The 25,320-nt window shown below is 44.2% G+C and overlaps 1 long non-coding RNA gene across 1 annotated transcript in view; it reads right to left on the bottom strand.

Moving 5' to 3' along the window:
- Positions 1-23,905, bottom strand: part of LOC120369161 — a 37,114-nt gene extending 13,209 nt beyond the window's left edge. The window contains exon 1 of the long non-coding RNA XR_005582977.1: positions 23,808-23,905. This is a non-coding gene — a long non-coding RNA (uncharacterized LOC120369161). The remainder of the gene's footprint in view (positions 1-23,807) is intronic.
- Between the last annotated feature and the right edge of the window lie 1,415 nt (positions 23,906-25,320).

Below are 25,320 nucleotides of genomic sequence, written 5' to 3'. Positions count from 1 at the left end.
CACTACAGCTTTGATTGGGTACAAGCCTTTGTGGCTATGTATGAAGCAAGGAAAGATGGCACAAGAAGGAAAGATGGCATTTCTTCTGAGTCCAAGGACTTCCATATTAAATCATGAACCTGGTCTGTAGTCAATATATACCTCATATCACTGATCTAAATTATCTCAGTTCGGTAGCTTGGATTAGATATCATAGCCCTAGAGATGGAAAAGGATGAGCTGGCATACTATGCCATTTCCCGGTCCATGCATAGTTGTTCCTGACTGTACATTGATACTGATTTGTCCATCTCAGTTTTAAGTGTACCCAGCAATGGGGTTGCCACCACTTTCCTTGTCACAGGCCAATCAATAGCACCCTAGGGACACATTTTCTGATACAAAAATGTAAAGTTTCCCTTCCTTAGCGTCACGTTACTTCACCTTTTTACTCTGTTAGTGTCTCTCTTTGGTATTTGCACACCTGAAATGTGTGTTCCACTTTTGTTTCAGTAAAGTATCTTGTTACTCTTTGAGTGGAGAAATCAGCATTACTGGTGGCCTGAGAAACTCATCTAGGAGGGATCACTAGATTAATATGTCAGAAAGGGCCAGTTTTAGATGTTACTTGAGACTAGTGGAGGATTTTAACAGATTAACAGTGTTTGCCTAGAACACACTACCCTGACTGTCTGAAAAGAGTTAAATAGATTCTACTGGCTCACTGAGACAAGTGTCACACACACACTCTCTCTCTCTCTCTCTCTCTCTGGATAGAAACAACAAGGTAGGTGTGTTAATCTCTTTTATTGGGCCAGCTGGAAGGTCCAAGCTTTCAAGCTACACAGAGAAGAAAGGCAGGAATGGTACTCTGAAAAGTTTCTAGAACTGCTCACCCCACTCTTAAAGGGGTGAATTTCCTTCCCTAATAAGAGTGTAGCTGAGAGCCTACATGCGGGAGGGCAGAGCCTGCTCCTGCAACAGTCATTCACATAAGTGATCGCACTGAGCAAAAACTACATGCATGAACAGATGTTGATGGAGCAGGCCCATGGGTTATATTTTCTTATATCAGATATGAAAGCTTGAGTCCACATTTTGAGTTGTGTCCAAGGAGTACTAGAAAGGAAGGAGGTGCAGAGCTGCTGACTCAGTGCTGGATCAGTCCCACAACACAATTTAGAGCAGCCTTTTATGTCTTTCAGGGGCTGCCCAAGGGCCATAGCAAACCCTGACCATGCTTCCTTTACTTTGGCCCTGGCCCTGCATCAAGGGGTGAGGAAGTGGTTGTGGTATTTCTGTGCCACCCAGACATTCTTCTGTGCGGTATGGAACCCTCAAGTGACCTGCTAAGCCAGTTTAAAAGGCAATGCAGCAGGGGTTCTGACCCTGTCGTCTCAGAGACTTTCTATCGTTTTAGGGTTGTTCAGTGTCCCTGGATCCAGTACAGTTCAAGTGATTTTTCATTCTCTTGTAATCAGGTGTTTTTTCTTAATATATCTTCTATATATTTTCATGCAACTATTAGTTGGTTGTTTTTTTTTCAATTCTCATTTCCCAAACATTCACAATCTCTCTGGAATACAGTGCTGCTTGTACCCCAGTAGATAATGCCCTCAAAGATCATCCATAACTCAGAACAGGGTCTCCTTTCTCCCAAGCAAATCAGATTTTAAATTTTGCCTCAACTAATTTAGCAAATCAGAATGAACACAAACACTCGCCAATTTTAATTTGCAAAGTCTTGACTAATAATAAACTATCCTAAATTGATAATCTAATACTAGCAGCTCTTCATCAATCACCCATTAAAATATATCCCCTATAACACTCTTGGGGCTGTAAAGGAGATAGTGATCAGCTGTTTCTGAGTAGCAGCATGGTCTTTCCTTTTGTTTGTTGACACTTGCTTTAGGAGTGCAGTGACCCAAGGTAAACTTGTTATTGTGGCTGCTCTCCATTTAATAAAATGTTATTTGATATTCCTGAGATATTTGGGGAGGCTCACATTGTAGCCGTCTAATCACTTTTGTATAGTGATAGGGTTTTTTAAAAAAAATCTTATTTACAGATCCCAACATTTCATTAATGTAAGGGCTACAAATCCTATCAAGACAATAATAAATAGAATCTCATTAGCATGTTCAAATAATGATATAAAGAATCCAAACTGGATTAAATTACATGTCAGGAATTAGATAGTGATTATGTCCAATATCCCCAATTTAACTCAATCTGTATTATTACATACACTATAATACAGCACAACTACTCCCAAGTACCCTACGAAACTTACAGATAACTGGAGTAAAAAGATAAGCAGCTGTCCACCTTGACCCTGAATCTACCAAAATAAAGAGTAGTTCTTGGGTCATCTGTAGCCATTGCAATAGGGGTGAGACCTTGTCAGGTTTTAGAACAGGAGTGGCCAACCTGAGTCTGAAAAGGAGCCAGAATTTACTAATGTACATTGCCAAAGAACCACAGTAATACCTCAGCAGCCCCCCCATCAACTTCCCTCCCAGCTCCCAGCGCCTCCCACCCACCAGCAGCTCTGCTGATCAGCGTCTATCCCTCCCTGCATCTCCCAATCAGCTCTTTCATGGTGTGCAGGAGGCTCGGGGGTGGGGGGGAGGAGGAGCGAGGGCATGGCAGGCTGAGGGGAGGGGATGGGAAGGGGTGGAGTGCGGGCAGTGCCTGTGGCAGAGCCAAGGGTTGAGCAGTGAGCACCCCCTGGCACACTAGAAAGTTGGCGCCTGTAGCTCCAGCCCTGGAGTCGGTGCCTATACAAGGAGCTGCATATTAACTTCTGAAGAGCCGCATGTGGCTCTGGAGCAATAGGTTGGCCACCCCTGTCTTAGAACATAAGAACAGCCATACTGGCTCAGACCAGTGGTCCATCTAGCCCAGTATCCTGTCTTCTGACAGTGGCCAATGTCAGATGCTTCAACAGGAATGAACAGAACAGGGCAGTTATCAAGTGACCCATACCCTGCTGGCCACTCCCAGCATCTGGCACTCAGAGGCTTAGGGACACCCATAGCATGTGATTGTTTGCCTGATCATCTTGGCTGATAGCGATTGATGGACCTATCCTCCATTAATTTATCTTTTCTTTTTCTTTTTTTTTAAATCTAGTTATAGCTTTTGCCTTCTCAACATCCTCTGGTAATGACTTTCACAGGTTGATTGAGTTGTGTGAAGAAGTACTTCCTTTTGTTAGTTTTAAACCTTCTACCTATTAATTTCATTGGGTGATCCCTGCTTTGTGTGTTATGTGAAGGGGTAAATAACACTTCCTTACTCGCTTTCTCAATCTCATTCATGGTTTTATAGACCTCTGTCACATCCCCTCTTAGAGGTCTCTTTTCCAAGCTGAACAGTCCCAGTCTTTTTAATCTCTCCTCATATGGAAACTGTTCCTTACCCCTTATCATTTTTGTTGTCCTTTTCTGTACCTTTTCCAATTCTAATGTACCTTGTTTGAGATGGGGTGATACGAATTGCACATGGTATTCAAGGTGTGGGCGTACCATGGATTTATACAGTGGTGTTATGATTTTTACTGTCTTATTATCTATCCTTTTTCTAATGGTTCCCAAACCATTCTGACAGCTTTTTTTTTTTTTTTTAGACTGCCACTGCACATTGAGCCAGTATTTTCAGAGAACTATCTACAATGACTCTTTGAGTGGTAGTAGCTAATTTAGACCCCATCATTTTCTATGTATAGTAGAGATGTTTTCCCAATATGCATTATTTTGAATTTATCAACATTTAATTTCATCTGTCATTTTATTGCTTGGTCACCCAGTTTTGTGAGATCCCTTTGTAACTCTTCACAATCAGCTTTGGATTTAACTAGCTTGAGTAATTTTGTATTATCTGCAAACTTTGCCACCTCACTCTTTACCCCTTTTTTCCAGATCTTTTATGAATATGTTGAACAGCACTGGTCCCCGTAAAGATCCCTGGAGGACACTTCTATTTACTGTAGCCCATAGGGCAAGCTTGCCTATTGAAGGCAAGCCACTGAATACATTATATTTAGCTGCTTTCATTATATTCAGCCATAACACAAGAAACCTATAGGCCTATATCCCAGGGGGAGGGATAGCTCAGTGGTTTGAGCATTGGCCTGCTAAACCCAGGGTTGTTCAATCCTTGAGGGGGCCATTTAGGGAACTGGGGCAAAAATCTGTCTGGGGATTGGTCCTGCTTTGAGCAGGGAGTTAGATTAGATGAGCTCCTGAGGTCCCTTCCAACCCTGATATTCTATGATTCTAAGGGCAGGTCTTCACTACCCGCCGGATTGGTGGGTAGAGATCGATCTATCAGGGATCGATTTATCGCATCTCATCTAGACGCAGATAAATCAATCCCCAAACGTGCTCCCAGTCGACTCCAGAACTCCAGTTCACGACAAGCGGAAGCGGAGTCGATGGGGGAGCAGCAGCGGTCGACTCGCTGCCATCCTCATGGCCAGATAAGTCGACCTAAGATATGCCAACTTCAGCTATGCTATTCACATAGCTGAAGTTGCGTATCTTAGGTCGAGCCCTCCCGCCCCCCAGTGTAGACCAGGGCTAAGATGTTAACTTACACTTCAGCTAATGTAAAAGTGTGGTTAAGTAGATCATAACCCTTGGCACAGATTAACAGTTACCTTTAGATTTTGGGAACTAAGAAGAGCTTGCTCACTGGTATGAGTTAGAATGTTCCTATACATGCTACCGCAAGGAACATAAGTAATAACTTCAAATCCACTTAAGCAAGAAGTGACAGGTATGATCATGAGCTGAAATGGTAGTTACATGTATTAATATACTAACATATACAAGGAGGACACCTCAACATTAGTAAATTGAGGAAATACAAATAAGGAAGAGGGGAAATACCCCTACTGAATATGCATTAGAGATAATGGCATCAGCATAACATATTATAAAAGTTGCATCTCAATCTGTGTGCAGTAGGAGAGAAATGTAGCCCTTGGGAGGAGCCAGAATTATGGCCGCTGGTGATGAAGGTGATGGTGATGAGGAAGATGATGGCTAACATTTCAGGTTGTCCTGCAAGGGATGGTGTGAGTATATTGATGTTCAGATGTACAGTCTGTATTATCTCTATCTACCTTACTGATTTAGAGTGTTTGACTTTGCTAGATATATTAATAAACTATATATAAGTATAGAAGAGTTCCTATAGTGTGAGTGTTGCAACTGTGCACATCAGGGTATACAATTATATAGTAATTTTAATAATACTGGGCCTGATCTTGGAACAAGAACTATCAACCCTCAAAGTGATAACTGGGTATTCTTAAGTAATCAATAAAATTAATACCAGAGGGGTAGCCGTGTTAGTCTGGATCTGTAAAAGCAGCAAAGAATCCTGTGGCACCTTATAGTTTGTTAGTCTATAAGGTGCCATAGGATTCTTTGCTGCTTTTAAAATTAATACATAATCTATAGATCAGGCTACCTTATCTCTCTCCATTCTGATAACTGCCCATTTATTCCTACCCTTTGTTTCTTGTCTTTAAACTGGTTACCGATCCATGGGAGGACCTTCCCTCTTATCCCATGACTGCTTAGTTTGCTTAAGAGCCTCTGGTGCGGGGCATTAAACTTTCAGAAAGCCTTTGACAAATACACTATATCCATTAGATCACTTTTGTCTACATGTTTGTTGACCTGCTCAAAGAATTCTAATAGAGTCGTAAGGCATGATTTCCTTTTGCAAAAGCTGTGTTGACTCAACAAATTGGGTATGTGTCTGATAAGTCTATTCTGAGTCTTTTACTAGTTGCACTTCAAATTATTTTTTGGACTGCCTAGTTATACTTTTACACTTGACTTGCCAGAGTTTATGGTTCATTCTATTTTCATGAGTAGGATTTGAATTCCAATTTTTAAAGAGAGCTTTTTTGCTCTACCCCCTTTTTACTCTGTTTAGCCATGGCAGCATTTTTTGGTGGTACTAATTTTTTTTAAAATTTGGGGATATACATTTAATTTGAGCCGCTATTAGAGTACCTTTTAAAAAAGTTTCCATGGAGCTTGCAGGCATTTCTCCCTTATATGTTTGTTCCTTTCAATTTCCGTTTAACTAGTTTACTCATTTTTCTGTTCTCCTTTCTGACATTAAATGCTACCATTGTGGATTTTTTCAGTATCTCCCCTCTCCTACCAAGGAAGGTAAATTGAATGACAGTATGACTGCTATTACCAGGTGGTTCAACTATATTCACCTCTTGGAACAGATCCTGTGTTCCACTTAAGACAAAATCAAGAATTGCCTCTCCTCTTCTGGAGTGCAGGACTAGCTGCTCCAAGAAGTAATCATCAACAGTGTCTAGAAACTTTATCTCTGCATCCCATCCTGAGGTAACATGTACTCAGTCAGTCAGAGGTATAGTTGAAAGCCTCCATTATTATTGAGTTTTTCTATTTTTATAGTCTCTCATCTCCCTGAGCATTTCACAGTCATCATCCTGGTCAGGTGGTCTATAGTATATGAATAAAATGTGTTATGTCTGTTGGATGAGAGATCTGAAAACTTAACAGAAAAAGGTTGTCCTCATCCCTTTGAAATAGCTCTGAATAAAATACCCCCTGACTTCTACTCCATTCTGGTGCTAGAGGGCAACGTACTGCTGGGGATACACACATCTGAAAGAGGATACAGGTAACATCTTAACTACTTATGGATGTTATGAAGATCCCATGACATTATTCACTAGAGAAGCGTTTAAGATTATCTTCACTTAAAGAGTGCTAAACCTTTATGTAATTACATAAAAACACCAAAGGAAGTGTCCCTGCCCTGAAGAATTTTCATTTTGGGGTTGGCCTTTCATTCTGTTTACTGAGTTCACCTGGTGCTTCACGGTCTTTATAGTACAGCTATATGTTGTTCAGTCTGCCATACAAACTAAAATCCAAAATAATGTACAGTCGAATTGCAGAAGAGAAATTAAGACGTATAAGAAGAGGCTGTGCTTACTCCTGATGGATAGTACCTTACTCCACACAAGGTACCAGGCAAGTCAATAAGGCTACCTGAGGAGTAAGGGCATCAGAATCTGGCCATTAGGGTTCTATAAACCTTTGGGGAAAGTATGGTATATGTGCTATATACTACATCTTCAACCAAATAGTTTGACATTTCATAGTAAACAATATTTATGCTTCACCAAGTGAAATACATTTAGATTTGTTAGCTATACTCCATACTCATCCATTTCTTATATAGTCACTTTCATGTTTCTAAAAGCAAGATGCAATGTTATGCAACTCTGCTGTTGAAGAAATGGTGGTAGTTTTTTACTGCATGAGATTCTTTTGTTGTTTTTTAGCATATGCTACTTTGGCATAAGTGTTTGCAGAATACCTCCTACAGTAATGCCTTAATTTCTGTAAAACTAAATATTGTGGGCTAGAACCTCAGCCAGTGCAAACAGATATACTTTCATTGACTTCAGTGGACCACACTAAGGCCTGGTCTACACTACAAAGTTAGGTCAACGTAAGCCACCTTGCATCAGCCTATTTACGCGCACATCTACGTGCAAATTTGTCTACTGCTGATATAAGTGCCCCATTATGGCAACGCAGTAAAACCACCTCCCCAAACTGCACTGATCCATAGAAAACCTACAAAGGTCAACACAGTGCAAGTGTAGAGACTGCGTGACCTATATTGACCCTAACAGTCCTCCAATGCTTAACAGTGACAGCTCTGGTCACAACTGTGAACTCCACTGCCCAGAGACAAGGGAGACCACAAGCCATGAATCCACCCCACCCCCCCACACACACCCTTAAAATGCCCTGCATATTTTTTTAAAAATACCTTTTTCTGACTGCCCAGCTTGGTGAGAACATCTAGCAGCTCTCCCTTGTGTAGAGATGCCCAACCAACCATACTGGCTACACCAGTGGCTCTCAACCTTTCCAGACTACTGTACCCCTTTCAGGAGTCTGCTTTGTCTTGTCTACACCCAAGTTTCACCTCACTTTAAAAGTGCTTGCTTACAAAATCAGACATAAAAATACAGAAGTGTCACAGCACACTATCACTGAAAGAGAAAGTTACTCACCTTGCAATAACTGAGGTTCTTTGAGATGTGTGTCCCTGTGGGTGCTCCTGTCTAGGTGATGGTGCGTCCCGGCTCTGTCGATCGGAGATTTTCGGTAGCAGTGCCTGGTTGGGGTGCACGCACCCAGATGGTATCTCCCGTCTAGTTGGAATCTTCCTGAGTGCGTGCACCCCACACCCTCCTCAGTTCCTTCTCTACCGTGGAGAGTCATCTCAGTACTCCAAAGTAGAGGGGAGGAGGGCGGGGAGTGGAGCACCCACAGGGACACACATCTTGAAGAACCTCAGTTACTGCAAGGTGAGTAACTTTCTCTTCTTCTTTGAGTGCTGTCCCTGTGGATGCTCCACTCTAGGTGAATGTATAGCAGTACCCACTACAGTTGGTGGGACTTTGGAGATACGGCAGGGAGTACTGAAGACAGTACTGTATGACCTACTATTGTGTCTGCCGTGGTGTCTTGCGTTAGAGCATAGTGTTTTGCAAACGTGTGTTCAGATGACCATGTAGCCGCTTTGCAGATATCAGGAATGGGAACGTTGTGTAAGAAGGCAATGGATGCCAACATGACTCTAGTGGAATGAGTTCTAATGTCGTCGGGCGGTTGAAGATTCTTCGCATGGTAACAGGATCTGATGCAGTCAGATCCACTTGGATAGACGTTGTTTAGAGATAGCCGTGCCTTTTGATCTTTCGGCAATGGAAACAAAGTCGTGGAGACTTGCGAAATGGTTTAGTCCTGTCTAAATAAAAGGCAATTGCTCGCCTGACATCGAGAGTATGCAGGGTTGCGTCCTGTGGAGTTTTGTGAGGTTTGGGATAGAAAGTAGGTAAATATATAGGTTGGTTGAGGTGGAAGGTTGATACCACCTTAGGAAGAAATTTAGGATGTGGTCTCAAAGTGACTTTATCTTTGGAGAAGATTGTGTATGGAGGGTGGGCCATCAGGGCAGTCATTTCACCAATTCTCCTTGCTGATGTTATGGCAACTAGGAAAGCCACCTTCATGGACATATGGAGATCAGAGGAGGTAGCCAAGGGCTCAAATGGAGGTTTCATGAGAGCATGAAGAATGAGGTTAAGATTCCATGTAGCCACTGAGTGAATTTCAGGGTAGAGATTTTGCAGGCCAGAGGGAAAGCATTTAATGGTGGGGTGTGTAAAGAGTGAGTACCCATCCAACAGTTCATGGAAGGTGGTAAGCGCCGCCAGGTGCACTTTGATGGAGCTGAGTGAAAGTCCATCCTGTTTTAGTTTCAGGAGGTAATCTAGGATGTTAGGAAGGGTCACGTTGTTGGGTGTTAAATGTTTGTGAGCACCAAAGAGCGAAACGCCTCCATTTCTGAAGGTAGGTTTTATGAGTGGAGTCTCTCCTACTGTGCAAGAGGACATATAGGACTTGCTCGGAACAGGCTAGTTCATGGGTTTGGAACCATGAAGGAACCAGGCTGTGAGGTGGAGCTTTTGGAGCTGGGGGTGAAGGACTCATCCGTTGTCCTGGTAAAGTAGGTCTGGCCTGTTGGGGAGAGCCCATGGGTGACGTGAGGACATGTGGAGGAGGTAGGGGTACCACGTCTATCTTGGCCAAGCCGGGGCAATAAGGATGACCTGGGCCTTGTCGTCCGCGATCTTCCGAATAACCCTGTGTAGTAGAGGGATAGGTGGGAAGGCATACAGGAGGTAGCTGTTCCGTGGGATGAGGAATGCATCCCCTAGGGATGCAGTCCCGAGTCCCGCCCTGGAGCAAAACGGGGCATTTTCGATTTCGGGTCGTGGCGAAGAGATCTATTGATGGGGTGCCCCAGTGGGAGAAAAGCTGTTGGAGTATTGTGGGGTGCAGTTCCCATTCGTGTTCTGTCGAAGTGCCTGCTGAGTGCATCGGCAGTAGTGTTGTGGCAGCCTGGTAGGTAGAAAGCAATGATCTGTATTCGATGTTGTATGCACCAATTCCATAGTCTAATGGCTTCCATGCAGAGGGAATGTGATCGGGCTCCCCCTTGTCTGTTTATGTAATACATACATGCTATGTTGTCTGTTAAAACTTGCAGGTATTTGTTCTTTATGAGGGGAAGAAAGTGAAGGCATGCTCTCCTGACTGATCTGAGCTCTAGGAGATTTATGTGTAGATGTGTCTCTGATGCAGACCACCGGCCTTGTCCCTGTGTTCCCCTAGATGCACTCCCCAACCTATCAGGGAAGCGTCCATGGTGAGCATGAGCGTTGGGGATTGTTGCTGGAAGGGAACCCCTGCACAGAGGTTTTCTGGACTTGTCCACCATTGTAGGGAAGTTATAACATTGGGAGGTGGCATTAGCAGCATCCCTAAGGGATGTCTGCTGGGTTTGAAACTGGAGTTGAGCCAGCCCTGGAGGCATCTCATATGTAGCCTGGTGTGTTGAACCACAAAGGTGGTAGCTGCCATGTGACCAAGGAGCTGTAGGCAGATTCTTGCTTGTGTCCTGGGACAAATGGAGAGCATGAGTATGAGCTGTGTGATAGCGAGGAATCTGTTGTATGGGAGTGAGGCCCTGCTCTGGGTTGAGTCGAGATGAGCTCCAATGAACTCTATCTGTTGCGTGGGTATCAGGGTGGATTTTTGGATGTTTATTTGGAGGCCTAGGCTGTGAAAGAGGAAGATGGCGAGATGCGTGGCTTGAAGTGTGTCACCATAGGAGTCGCCCTTGATGAGGCAATCGTCCAGGTAGGGGAAAGTGACTCCATGTTTGCGGAGGTGAGCCACAACAACGGCTAGGGTCTTGGAAAAAACTCTTGGAGCCATGGAGAGTCCAAAAGGAAGAACTCTGTATTGGAAGTGATCCTGACAGATTGTGAATCGTAGGAAGCGTCTGAGCTGGATGAATTGATATGTGGAAGTAAGCATCTTGTAGGTCAAGGGCTGTGAACCAGCCCCCTTGATCCAATGCAGGTATTATTGTGCCCAGTGTGACCATCTTGAATCTTTGTGTCCTCACGAATTTGTTCAATCGGCATAGATCTAGTATAGGCCTCCATCCTCCGGTTTTTTTCTGCGTTAGAAAGTAATGGGAGTAGAAACTTGTCCCCTGGTGTTGCATAGGCACAGGCTCCACTGCGCCTAGTTGCAGAAGGTGAGCCACTTCTGTGCGAAGTAATTGCTCGTGAGAAGGGTCCCTGAAGAGGGACAGGGGAGGGTAGGATATAAAAGGGATGGAGTAACCGGTCTGAACTACTTCGAGGATCCAGTGGTCCTGTGTGATCCACTGCCAGGCATGTTGGAAATACTGGAGGCAGTGGCCAAATGGACAAGTAAGTGGTGGAATCAAGGAGTGGTCATGCAGACCCTCGACCAGTGCTTCAAAACTGTTGTTTATTGCCCGGTGGACGGAAGGTGGTGGCTTGATTTTGATTTTGTCTGCGTTTGGCAGGTCTAGTACGATTCCTAGTTGTATCATATGGTCTGGATTGAAGGCGATAGTACTGATGTGTGCGTGGTCTTTGGTAGGGTTGGTATCGCTGTCTCCTGGGAAGAGATGGGTGAATGCCCAGGGTGCGCAATGTCGCTCTGGAATCCTTCATGGTGTGGAGGAGTTCATCAGTTTTTTGCAAGAAGAGTTTGTCCTTATCAAAGGGGAGATCCTCCACTTTGGTCTGGAGTTCTTTAGGAATGCCTGACGCAGAGAGCCATGAGGTTCTGTGCATAACCACAGCAGTTGCAGTGGTACAGGCTGCTGTGTCTGCCGTGTCTAAAGACGCCTGTAGGGCCATTCTGGAGATCAAATCAATCCTGTCTGAGGGACAACTGAAGTCTGCTCTTCTGTCCTCTGGTATGTAGGAGGCAAATTTGAAAAGCTTATTGTAATTATCAAAATCATAGCTGGCGAGGAGAGCAGAATAGTTAGCAATCCTGAACTGTAGTGTAGAGGATGTATAAACTTTGCAGCCCAGGACATCAAGGCATCTAAGGTCTTTGTCTTGCGGGGTGGGTCGATATTGTGACTGTTTGGTCCTCTGTGCAACTGCATCGATGACAAGAGAGTTCGGTGGTGGATGAGAAAATAGGAAGTCTGCGTCCTTTGCAGGAACATAGTATTTATATTCAGCCTTCTTGCAAGTTGGTACCAGAGAAGCTGGGGTTTGCCAGAGTGTGTCAGCTGGCTTCATGAGTGCTTCATTTATAGGGAGCGCGATTTTCGAGGGTGCAGACGGTTGAAGGATTTTAAGTAGTTTGTGTTGCTTCTCCTGAACCTCTTCTAAGGGAATATTCTGGCTGAGCACAACCCTCCTAAAAAGTTCTTGGAACTGTTTGCAGTCATCCACGGTCTGTGGAGGTGCAGGGAGGATGGCTTCATCTGAGACCAGTGGAGAGTTAGGGTTAGGCGAGTCAGGATATGGTGCGTAGCTCCCAGACTCAGGAGGGGGCTCAGGCACTCTGGAAATGGATGGAGCAGGAGTTTGAGGCATAGACAGAGGCTGATTGGTAGGAGGATGTTGCCACGGGTACCATTAAGGCCAAGGCATAGGGTAGGAGAACCCAGGTGCCGCCCACAGGGGGGAAAAGTAGGGAAACTGAGGATGCTGAGCTTGAGCCGTGACCTGAGGTGGTAAAGGTGCCTGTGGAGGAGAAGTAGGAGGGGAGAACTCCACTTGCTGCTGTAGCTCAAGGTCACTGTCAGTGAAAGCCAGTTCAGGAGAAAGTGGCAGTTCAAGAAAAGAACTCTGTATCCAGGAGCGGAGAGTGAGGCTCAGGTGTCACTAAAAGGTCACTTTGAGTAAGAAACTGTTGCTCCTGCTCTCTGCTGTAGCTCGTTAGTAGTGAGCTTATAGGTGCCCTGCAGGGGGTCTACTGCTGGTGCACGGGTACAAGAGTGGCTGGGAGCCGACGCTCTTCTCGGTGCCGAGGCTGATCGCACTGTCAGCACCGAAGCTATTTTCACTGCTGAGGCAGAGCACGCTGGTGGGACCACGACCACTTTTGGCGCTGAAACTGACAGTGCTGTGAGTGCCATTGTCAATTTCACTGCCAGTGCCGAACGCGCTGCCGGCACCGCAGCCGTTGTCGGTGCCGAGGAGAAACGCGGTGCTGGTGCTGTGGCTGTTCGCAGTGCCGAGGAGCGAGGTGTCCACGCCGCGGTCATTTGTGGCACTGAGGGGACCGAATTAACAAGTACCTTCCCCGCGCGGGAGGTAGGGTCCCTGCCTCTGTGCTCTGTCAGAGCCATTGCTGAGGCATTAGAGGAGGCTGAGGCAGCTGTCTTTCCTGCTGTCAGCACAGAGGGTAGGGATCTCGCAGGAGACCCTCTACCCTTGTCAGTCTCTTCTGTGAGACTGTTGCGCTTCGTGCCTCTGCTCCAGGGAGGGTGAAGTGACGCTCCCCACCGGTTCCGATCTGCCTGGGGAGCGTATGGGAGCGGGTTCAACCTTTCCCATCTCCGACAGCGGCTGCAGGGATTTTTCCATCATGATGATCTTGAGGCGCAGATCCCTGTCACGACGAGCTCTTGACTTGAGGCTCGCACAATGGAGGCACTTCGCAGGGATGTGGGTGTCCCCGAGGCACTTCACACAGTGTGAGTGCCCATCAGACCGTGGCATGGAGTCCTGACAGGAGATGCATCTTTTGAATCCTGAAGCTCCTGGCATTATGAATTAGAGATGGCCGAGGAGAGTAAGACAAACCTGAGGGGCTTTTTTTTTTAAACTAAGTAACTAACTATGTAACTATACTAAAGGAAGGGAAACAACTGGGAAGTAATTATTAATTATTTCTATGTTCTTTGTTACTGTTTCCTATAGATACCAGGGAAGAGAAGGCAGCACTGCCCCGAGTCCTGTCTTCAGCCAAGGACGGTTGAGAAGAAACTGAGGAGGGTGTGGGGTGCACGCACTCAGGAAGATTCCAACTAGACGGGAGATACCATCTGGGTGCGTGTGCCCCAACCAGGCACTGCTACCGAAAATCTCCGATCGACAGCGCCGGGACGCACCGTCACCTAGAGTGGAGCACCCACAGGGACAGCACTTGAAGAAGAAAAATTGCTTACTTTCACTTTTTTACCATATAATTATAAAAAATTCAGTTGGAATATAAATAGTGTACTTATATTTCAGTGCATAATATATAGAGCAGTATAAACAAGTCATTGTCTGTATGAAATTTTAGTTTGTACTGACTTCGCTAGGGCTTTTTATGTAACCTGTTGGAAAACTAGGCAAATATCTAGATGAGTTGATGTATCCCCTGGAAGACCTGTTCATACCCGCAGGGGCACATGTACCCCTGGTTGAGAACCACTGGGCTACAAGCTCTAGGTGTGCTCCTCCCTGGAGTATACAGCAGACACTAGATCTCCTGGGAGAAGAGGTTGTGCAGGCATAGTTACAAACTGGTCATAGAAACATGGACAACATCTATGAAAAGATTGCACAGGGATGCAGACAAGGTGTACAACAGGGATCAGCATCAGTGCTGCATGAAAGTGAAGGACCTGCAGCAGGAATACCACAAGGCCAGGGACACCAACAGTTAATCTGGTGCTGAATCACAGACCTGTCGGTTTTACCACAAGCTGCATGCCATGCTTGGTGGAAACCCCACCAGAGCACCATGGATACCTGAGTGGAGCCTGAACACAGATCTCTGCTGTGAACAGCAAGGGGGAGGGGGCACAGAGGGGGATCTAGGCATGCTGCCAGCCAGGACTTGTTCAAGACTCCTCCACAGTCTAGCTAGCCAAGCACATATGAGCCCATTGCAGGCGAAAGAACCTCAGGAAGTGTGTGCCTGCATTTTCCCTTATAATGTTTAAATGTGAAGGTAGTACCCATCCCATCCCCAAATTACCAAGACACAAGTATAACAATGAAGAGTCTATAGCTGTATGAGGAGAGGTAGTGGTATAACAAATAGAGGTAGAATAGTTATTCGCTTCTCATTTCACTGCAGAACTAGGGGTGGCAGGGAGACATGTGGAGTAGTTTGTTGATGTACATAGCAATATCCCTTGTACCCTCCTGAGAGATCTTGAGGAAACTTTCATGGAGACACTTTGCAATCGTCTCCTGAAGGTTTCTAGGATGGCTGACTTATTTCTTCCTCCATGGTAGGACACTTTCCCACACCACTCCACAATGAGGTTGGCTGGGACCACTGCGGTAAACAGGCTAGTACCATAAAGTACCAGGTGGCTTCAAGATGCAAGCAGCAGCTGCATTCCCTGTGCCTTGGTTACCCGCAGGAGTGGGATATCGGCTAAAAGTCATCACTGCCTGTAGGAAATGGTGCCAGTATTCAGTGCCATTGCTCTATGCTTGTATCCCGGGGAATAGGGAACAAATTGTTTCATGCAAGCAAAAATGTTAATGCCCTCCTCCTTCCCCAGCCATTCATGGGAGATACAGTAACCATGGCTGGGGCTGGAGAGCAGTGCTGCACAGAGGTGCTCCACAGGGCACGTGTCAATAAAAATCATTAGGGGAATGAGGACAGGGACTTTTGAAATTGAACTTTCACTTTCCATGGTGACTGTAAAAACAATGCTACATCTGTCTGTTTTAGTTGTAGCTGCTGCCGTCGTGGCCTGGAGGGGTACCCCCTCCACACCTGGGGAATGTCTGAACCTGATGCGGAGAAGAAAGAAAAGAAGTAGGGAGGATATGTTCAGTGAGATCCTATAAGCCAGGGCTTCATCAGACTGTGAACAAAGGGCCCAGCGGGCCAACATGGCAGATGGCATTGAGAGGGACAGGAGAAAAATGGAGACAGACCCAAGATTCCCATCAGGAAAGGGAGATGCCCCAGGACATAATGGGGCTTCTCAGGCAGCAAACACAAATGCTGCATGCTCTAGTTCACCTACAAGGCCAACAATCACAGACTTGCCACCCATGGCAGTTCCTGGAGACTCCATGTTGACAACTTCCCTATACACTGACCTATGAGACACACGGTTGGTAATAAATAAATAATATATGGAGATTGCCTATCTCATAGAGCTGGAAGGGACCCCAAAAGGTTGTGGAGTCCAGCCCCCTGCCTTCACTAGCAGGACCAAGTACTGATTTTGCCCTAAATCCCTAAGTGGCCCCCTCAAGGATTGAACTCACCATTCTGGGTTTAGCAGGCCAGTGCTCAAACCACTGAGCTCTCTCCCCCCATAGGTGCAGCCAAGATGACCTGCATTTGTGCACTACATCAGAACTGTTTGCTGCCTTTCTAACTGTAATGTTTTAGTTGGTTAATTTATGTCTGAACTTTGTATTGTGTTGTCTTTTTTTTATTTGCACATTGGGTTCCTCCCCTCTCCCCCCCCAAGTTTGTCAGTCAATAAAATCCTATTTTAAAAACAATGCATTAATCTGTATTAGTTCACCACACATACTGCAGAATGGATAGCTGTACTCAAAGTATTTGTAAGTGTACAGCACCACAGAACTTGAATATTCAAGAATAAAACCCAGTCAGGTGTGTAAGTGTTCTGCGTGCACCACATAATTCATAGTGTCAGTGAAAAACAGTGGAATAGTTACAGCAACACAATAATTCATAGGTTCATTATAAGAGTGTTACATGCATAAATGTATAATACAAACCTTCAGAGCCAGCGCACAGCCAAGCCCAGCACATTCATGTGGCTGACCATTAAAATGCTCTTTCAAAGCCTCCTGCAACCACATAGCTCCATGCCTGGCTCTTGTAATGGCCCCCATGTCTGGCTTTTCAAACTCAAACAGCTACTCCACCTCTGCCCTCCACCCCATGACACCTTTCCCCCCTTTGTTTCACATTTATTATGCAGCACACAACAGGCAGCTATAACCATTGGGATATATGTTCTCACAGAGATCAAATTTTGTAGTAAACAATGCCAGCATCCCTTCAATCTACCAAAAGCACATTCAACCATCATTCTGCACCTGCTGAGCTGGTAGTTGAATCTTTCCTTGGTGCTGTCCAGGTGGCCAGCATACTGCTTTGTGAGCCAGGGATCAGCTGGGTCTCCCAGGATCTCTTTTGGCATTTCAGCATTGCCAGTTGTAATCTACCAGTCAAGAAAGTAGATCCCTGCTTGCAGCTTTCTGACAGCCCACACTGATATTAATGATCCACCAAAGCTGGCATAATCACAGAGAAGTAGCCCTTTCAGTTGATGTACTTTGTGGCAAAGTGGGCTGGTGCCAAAACAGGGATATGTCTATCACCCCACTATAACTCAGGAATCCCATTGCTGCAAATCCATCCTGTACATTGCTGAGAGTCACAGACCTGCATAGCAGGACAGGATTAATGGCCCTACACACTTGCATGACGATGGCCCCCACTGTAGATTTTCCAACTCCAAAATAAAGTTTCCCAATGACCCATAGCAATCCAGCATTACAAGCTTCCAGAGTGCAATTGCCACTCATTTCTCCACTGTCTATGCAGCTTTCATTCTGCTGTGCATTCCCTGAAGGGCTGGCGTGAGCTCGGCACACAGAGTCAGGAACGTGGCCTTTCACATCTGAAAGTTCTGCAGCTACTGCTCATCGTCCCAAACCTGCATTATGGTGCAATCTCACCAGTCAGTGCTTGTTTCTCCAACCCAGAAGCAGTGCTTCACCATCTGCAGCTGCTTCATGACCACCAATCACCTTGATTTGTATTTTGCTATGTCCTTCACAAACTGGCCTGAAAGAAATCATCATGACCCGCATTGTTGCAGTTCTGATAGTACGAGAGAATCATATATCCTGAATTCACAACATTCATGAGAATAGCACAGAACTTTGTAGGCTCCATGCTTCTGTCAGAGATGGCCAACAGTGTCACACAGGTTTGTGGGATCTTAAATTCCATGATTTTTTAAAAATGGGATATGGATGGTATTATGGGATGTAGAAAGTTTCATGCTGGGAACTTGATCCCTAACTCCCAGCGATCCCTGGGCAAGTTATTTCTTTCCCAAAGCACATTGCAAAAACTTCCAAGAAAGCACCGAGCCAGACTGCAGCATGTGACACACTAGGATACCACACTGGTGCACTGCCCATTGCACTAACACAAGCACTTCTGGTGAGTATGCAGTGACTGCACAAGCTGCCAAGTCTGCATGCACACCAGTAATACAGCAGCTGTATACCAATGTAAGGGACCCATGGGATTGGGACCCATTGTGGCAGGCATAGTATCTCCCCCTCCACCCCCACCAAAAACAAAAAAACCACACAACCCCCCCACCCAAAAACACACACACATTGTAAGAGACAGTCCCTGCCCTGAAGAGCTTTCAAGCTCAATAGACAAGAGAGGAAAAGGTTGGGCAAAAGGTTGTTGTGATAGGGGGCTTGGAGGGCCAGATGACTCAGTGGTTAGAGCATCCGACTTCCAGCTCCTTGCCTCTTAGAGCAGTGGAGGTCCTGTTCCTGACCTTAAGCTGGGGATCTTCAGCTGCCCCTCCTCCACAAAATTTAGGAGCCATTTAGGCTCTTAAAGGGGTATGATGGGGGGACCTAGGCCCTCCCTTTCCACCAGGTCCCAGCCTAGGGCCCTGTGGGAAGCAACACTGGCAGGGTCCTTCCTGCAATGAGTCTAAGTTACTTCCTTGAGCTACTTCCTACTTACAGATCCATGCAGTTTGGGGCATGGCTCATATAGCCTAAATCATCCAGCACTTTACAACCAAGAGTAGGGCCCTGCTGGACTTGCAAGTTTTCAAAGGGAGTGGTGATTAAAGGAGACTCTGCCTGAGGCCTTTCTCCACTCTGTGGTCCCATTTCAGGCTCATTCTTCTGGCTGGCTTCCTTGAGAAGGATTCCTCTGTCCTGCAGCCTGTCCATCACCCTTTGCCTGGGCTTCTGAGCTCTTTGACCTCCACCAGTCAGAACATGCTCAGGGGGGCATGGCTACCTGGACCCAGGATTGCCTTTGAACCTTTTGAGCCTAATATGATGTTTGTGTTCCCCATCACAGTAGTAGTATTATCCCCATTGGACAGATGAGGCACAAAGACTAAGGGTATGTCTACGCAGCAATTGTAACGCCAGTGGCTGGCCCAGGCTCACAGGGCTCAGGCTGTGGCGCTGTAAAATTGGGGTTTAGACATTTGGGCTTGGGCTGGAGCCCAAGCTCTGGGACCCCATGAGGGGGAGGTGCCCAAGTCATGTGACTAGAGCCAGCCGCAGACATTTAATTGCTATGTAGACATACTGTGGGATCTTGGGAAGGGCACGTTGGGTAAGTTTAGGGCAGTGCCAGGGACTGAATCCACATTTCCCAATTCTCTGTACAGTGTCTCATCCACAAGGCCATCCTTTCTCTCACAGCCACCTTTACATATAGGGGACCATGAGACACAGAATAGTGAGCACTACAAACTTTAAAAAAAAATAAGTTCATGGAGTAGCTTTATAAATAAATTCCTTCACAAGGCTACTAGGAACACTGCCCAATGAGTTGGTACCTACTAATATGAAGGCACCTCTGCTCTGTAAGAACATGAAACATTAGATGAATCCTGTTTTTATCTAAAAACAGGAAGGAAGCTACCCATCATGCTTGCAGCATTCCAAGGAGTACCACTTCTAGCAAAGACATGACATTGCTGCATGCCTATAGGTACACACTCTAGAGGTGGATACAGAATCAAAATACTCACTCAAGATGTGTAAACGTTGGTATGCTAGCCAGGTTATAGATACTGAGGGGTTTCTTTTTAGCAATCATTTAAAAAGCAAAGAAAAAAAATAGCTGCAAACCAGACACTCAGTGAATCAGGATGTCACCCAGCTGATAAGAGCCCCATTTCTTTGATGGAATGCTGCGGACAGCATTTGTACGTCAAGCAAAGCAATCGGAGGAAAAAAAGTCTTATCATGCAGTTACTAGCAGAAAGTATTTCTCAACATTCCCTAAATCCAGGCCTGGGCCTCCAGGTACCAAGCATGGCACATTTGAAATGGCATTTCAAGAGTCTGAAAAGTTCAGTTCCCAGAAAAACATTTTTTTAAAGATTCAACATACAAGTAGTAGAGGAACATTTTAGACCCAAATATGCACTCAGGTCAGTTTAAAAAAAATCATAAAATGATTTTAAATTTGCTATAATACAAATGCAGAGATACTTTGTAACTACCTGGCCTCCCTGGCATATCTCATAGTGTTCTACTTGACTTATTGTAAGGAATTAAACGAAAATCTCTGTGAAGATTTCATGGACTGTCAGATGCCAAAGATGTGAATTATACACTTGGGAGATGACGTGGGAAAAATATGTTACGGGTTTTCTGGAGGTGAAATAATGAAGCATTGGCTCCCTCAAATGGCCAGGTTGTCGTATTAATGAACTATGGCCCCAGTCCCACAATTGGTTCCATACAAGCAGAGCCTGGTGCCCACATGGAGAATGACTGAGTGATCAGGGCCTATTTATTACAGAGTACTCCATTGCAGGCATCACTGGAAGAAAGTCAATGAATATGGAAGTGTAAGCTATATGTACAGAGAGAAGATTGGATATATTTTTAGGTGTGATGTTTGGCTCTTCTCACCTAGGGGTCAACCCCTATGTTCAAAAATCACAAGGAGTTATTCTTCAATTGAACATCACATAACTAAAGTTCTATCCCATTCTCAGTGACACCTGTGTGTATTTGGAATTACTCAACTGAATTCAATAGTTAGTTTCTTTGAATTTATGCCTGTGTGATTGAAAGCACAATTTAGACCAGAATTAGCAGTACAATTTCAACTGGGGATCATTCATTCTCAAATTGGGGCCAGAGAGAGGGGAACTTCTAGGAATGATTTGAATCTTTGTAAAATAGTTTTCAGATTTTGTATTTTACCTTAAAAGTTTCCTTGTATGCTACTCTGATCATAATCTTTTGAACACACTGACTGTTGTATTACCTCATTTGTCATCTTTGATCAAGTTACACAATCAAAATAGCTTTAGATATCTTTGAGGCATTTGAGTTTCACTTTATTTTTTATGGTCTTTGGCTCTTTTCCTTCTCACTTAGTTGTTGAAATCATGCTGGAATTCTTTATTGCAGCATGGTCTATCTCCTCTTCTAGATTAGCCAACTGTAATGGTTTTCTGAGGTGTATGAGACAAATTGTGCATACTATGCATGTTTACCCCAAATACATCTTTGAAGTACATGTGGCACTCAGATTGCATGCAGAAAAAGAAATTATCATCTCTTGATACACTGCATTTAAGAACTTCCTTCCAGCAGATGGATCAGAAAGTGAATAATTGCAATAGACAGGAAGCCATTGATTTACAGTGTGTTTCCATTAAGCCTACCCATCAAAATTTGATTTTTCTTACATTGAGTGACTTGATAGAGTGAAACTGATGCACACTTAGGAGTGCGGTGCAATTAGAGGGATGATCCTTAAGAGAAAAATGGGATTATTAACAATTAAAAATCTAATGGCTCTCTGAGGCAAACTGTTCAAAATTATCCATGGGCCAAACTCCCTTACTATTTCAGGGGACAAAGGAGACAGATTTGAATTGCAAGTTCTGAACCTGCTTCCATTAGCTGTGGGTTAAATTCAAAATTAGAATGAGTCTATTTGGACACAACCATACACTCCTCCAAAAAGCCATTTTGATAAGATTTAGCCAATTTATTAGATGAAACCAATCTCTACCAGACTCTGATTTGACAAACTATTTAGCATTGTTTCAACTATTACTGAAGAAAAGTTATTCACTTGTACACTTAACAACAATCTTAATTTTATACAGTTCATCCTTTGCTCCTGGCTTCTAAAAAGCAGAGATCATTGTACTGGAGTCAAAAAATTATAGCTAAAAATAGTTGAGGTCACTGAAGACCATCTCTTGGCCACTGCAAGATTCTTCCCTAGAAGAGGGGCCCTACCCCTATTCTTTGGGCACCCCAAATTCCCACTGACTTCCTAGGAACTTGGGTGTTGAAGGAATATAGGCTCAGGCTCAGGCTCTCTTTCACTGTTCCTGCCAACACAAGTATGGTCCCAGTTCACCAAGGTATGCAAGTACATGGCTAACTTAAGGCACTAGTAGCCCCATTGATGTCAACAGGGCTACTCACAGCCTTAAAGTCAGGCATGTGCTTCAAGCATCTGGCAGAACTGGGATCCGTACATACAGACAAATTCACTTAGGTGAGTAGCCCCATTGACTTCAATAAGTTAGACACATGCAAAAGGATTTACAGGTTAGGGGACTATATTTGCAAATGATTGGCTATGAATGAAGTAGCCCTCATGGATTTTAATAGAGTTACAGATTTTCTTCTTGGACTGCTGCATATTTTCACTTTATCCTGACAGACTAGAGCTGGCTCAATAATAATAAAAAAAAAACCTGAGGAATAATTTTTCAGTGATTGGTGGAGGAAAAAAATCTCAAACCATCTATTTTTAATCCATGAATCTGTCTACTAATGAACAGGGCCAGCTCCAGGCACCAGCACAGGAAGCAGGTGCTTGGGACAGCCAACGGGAAGGGGCAGCACATCCGGGTATTCAGTGGCAATTTGGCGGTGGGTCCCTCAGAATGAAGCAGCGAGGTAGAGCTGCCACCAAAGTGCCACCAATTGCAGCTTTTCTTCGCTGCTTGGGGCGGCAAAAAAGCTGGAGCCGGCCCTGCTAATGAAGATATTTACTCAAAATTAAGTTATTCAATTTTGATTGGGAAAAAGTTCATCGGACACATTATTTGAAATTACTACTCCACCTCATCTAATAGAAAGCTAGATCCTCCTTTAGATATAGCTTTTATATGAAGTGCACAGTGAACTAATTAGTCAAGTACTCAAACTGGGACTCTTTTAGCAGATTGCAAAGGCAATGGATGCATCAGTCAATTAAAACCCATATTAACTAAGGAATGCATTGTCCCCTTTGGGGCTTCTACCCTTTTCTGGTTATTATTTTGCTTTATTAATTATGAATACTATTTACATGGAATGCCAGTAGGAATCTAATAAGAAATTAATGCACTGACTCCCACCAGAGATTTTATATGTTTCTAAGTATATTTTCATTACCTGGAATTAAATAAATAATCTAATTGGCAGTACTTCCTGTGACACACACCTGCTCTCACAGGTTGCCACTAAATATGAAAAAAGGCAGATAAACATAAAGCAACAGGGGATTTAGCTAGAGACATTTAGAGAGTAAACATCCTCAACAGCAATGAGTCATTGCATGCTTTAAACACTTCGGAAAAAACAAACATCTAGTAAAGCTAGGAAAAGAGCTTTAAACAATTGTAACATTCATTTTAATAAATGAATCACAGCTTCCCCAATATAAAAATACTACCCCCAAATGGCTTTTACAACCAGTTAATTATACTTAGATTGTAAGCTCTTTGTTCTGTGTTCATGCAGTGCCTAGCACCCTGGGATCCCAGTCCATGTCTAGGGCTCCTAGGAGCTATGGTAATAGAAATACATTACATTTCAAGCTCATCTTTTAACACTGGCATTACTTGTTTTTTCCCCTTTGAGTTGCTACATGATTTCTTCCCTATGCACTCTTCTTATATTTTATCTCTTGCTCTACACATTCGGAGTAGAAGGCTCATACTAGACATCTTTTTTCAGCAGGACTTCTGTTTAATGGTGGCTACACTGTAGGACAATCTCAGGGGTGGAGATTTAGTTTCTGTCAGAGGCTTGATAACATAAGACCCCTAAAAGCATAACTCATTTCAGAAAAGGAACTGATAGAATTCCATGCTTATTGTGAATCACTGCTTACCCTGTCAAATGGGCTGTTCACTTTGCAGAATTAGCCTAAGCTCTGAGACTGGGTTTCTTTCCTTCTCATATATGGAGCATCACAAGTGAAAAGGTTCTTCAGGCCAAATTATGCCCTCAGTGACACCTGTACAGTTCTATTTCTTTCATTACTTTCTGATCACTCACACCTGTGTTAATACCCAACTCCACTGAGGAGATACAAGGAGGAACTGAATCCAGCTCACTGGCTCCATTAGCTTTGCAGCTAGAGTAAAAACAAGCAGTAAGACCCAAATCAAAGGTATTTTGGTGCCTAACTCCAGATGCCTTTGAGGATCTGGGCCTAAGTCCTTTCAGAAGAGTCAACAGATCTGCACCCAGGGAGTAGATACTTACCATCTTTTCAGAGTGGAACCATGCTACTTTGCAATGTTAGCTTAAATGGTCAGACAGTGATATATTTTATCAAGTTCTTTTTCCTTGAAAAATTTCACCAGTAGCTTCAATGTACTCCCTTCGTACATTTATGGGCATAAGAATCATGTAACTCTGATGTGGCCCCATAATCATGTTGCTCCTTTGCATAATTTTGTTATTGATAAATTGCTTTGCTTGGTTATTTGTTTACCTAACTGATGTCAAATGAGGCACTTGGGGCCATCATTTGTTAAGCACTGGAATTTCAATAGGGAGTTCTGATTAACAGCCAATGTCACATCATCACTTGGATTCCAAACAAGTGTAGTTAACATATTTGTGATGTTTTGTCCATATAATATTTTGTGCATTAGAAGGCCTATGCCAGTGTAGCAATACCAGTATACCATACCAGCAAAATGTTCCTAGTGTGGAGCTTTTGCTGGCAGAGTTTACTCTGGCTCTCCTGAGTGAAGTCATTTTGCAGGTATCATTGTAGTTATACTAGGGGCTTTTGCTGGCACTAAGTATATCAGTAACAGATCATACCCTTCCACACCCCTGACTGACAGAGCAATATTGGCAAAATTTTGCAGTGAGATCTGGCCTAAGACACTTGCTTTTTGAAAAATATCCAGCTGCATTACAGACTTACTTACCTGTAAGCAGCTGGATTTGTCATCAGGTTTGGAAAAAGAGCAAACCCTCCACCTGCAGTCCACTCATGCCCCTTTCCTGAGGTTTGGCTGTATTAACAATGTAAATAGTAAAAATATCAGCCTAAGATTTGGCTCTTCCTGTTATCAAATCCAACTTCCTCTTGCCTAGAAGGTCACTCCCACCTCCTTATATCCAGGGCAAAGCATACCTGCCACAGCTTAATTGGAGTGCTATGAAGCTCCAGTTTTGATTTTGTTTTGTAATTAAGAAGTAAAAGGGAGTACAGCCACAGGTCAGTACTACTAATGCTCTCACTGGGCCAGGGAGAGGGTAAACAGAACATAAATGCACTCACAGAGAAAGGGCAGAGGGGAAAACATTTAAACAACATGAAGAGAGGAGCACTGTTGTAGCTTTGTCTGTATAAGTTGCCATAACAATTCTTTACATTTTTA

This window comes from Mauremys reevesii, linkage group 7 (assembly GCF_016161935.1).
Source record: "Mauremys reevesii isolate NIE-2019 linkage group 7, ASM1616193v1, whole genome shotgun sequence".
Taxonomy (NCBI): Eukaryota; Metazoa; Chordata; order Testudines; family Geoemydidae; genus Mauremys; species Mauremys reevesii.
The sequence above is the reverse complement of the archived record's forward strand: the minus strand, read 5'-3'. Positions and strand labels throughout refer to the sequence as shown.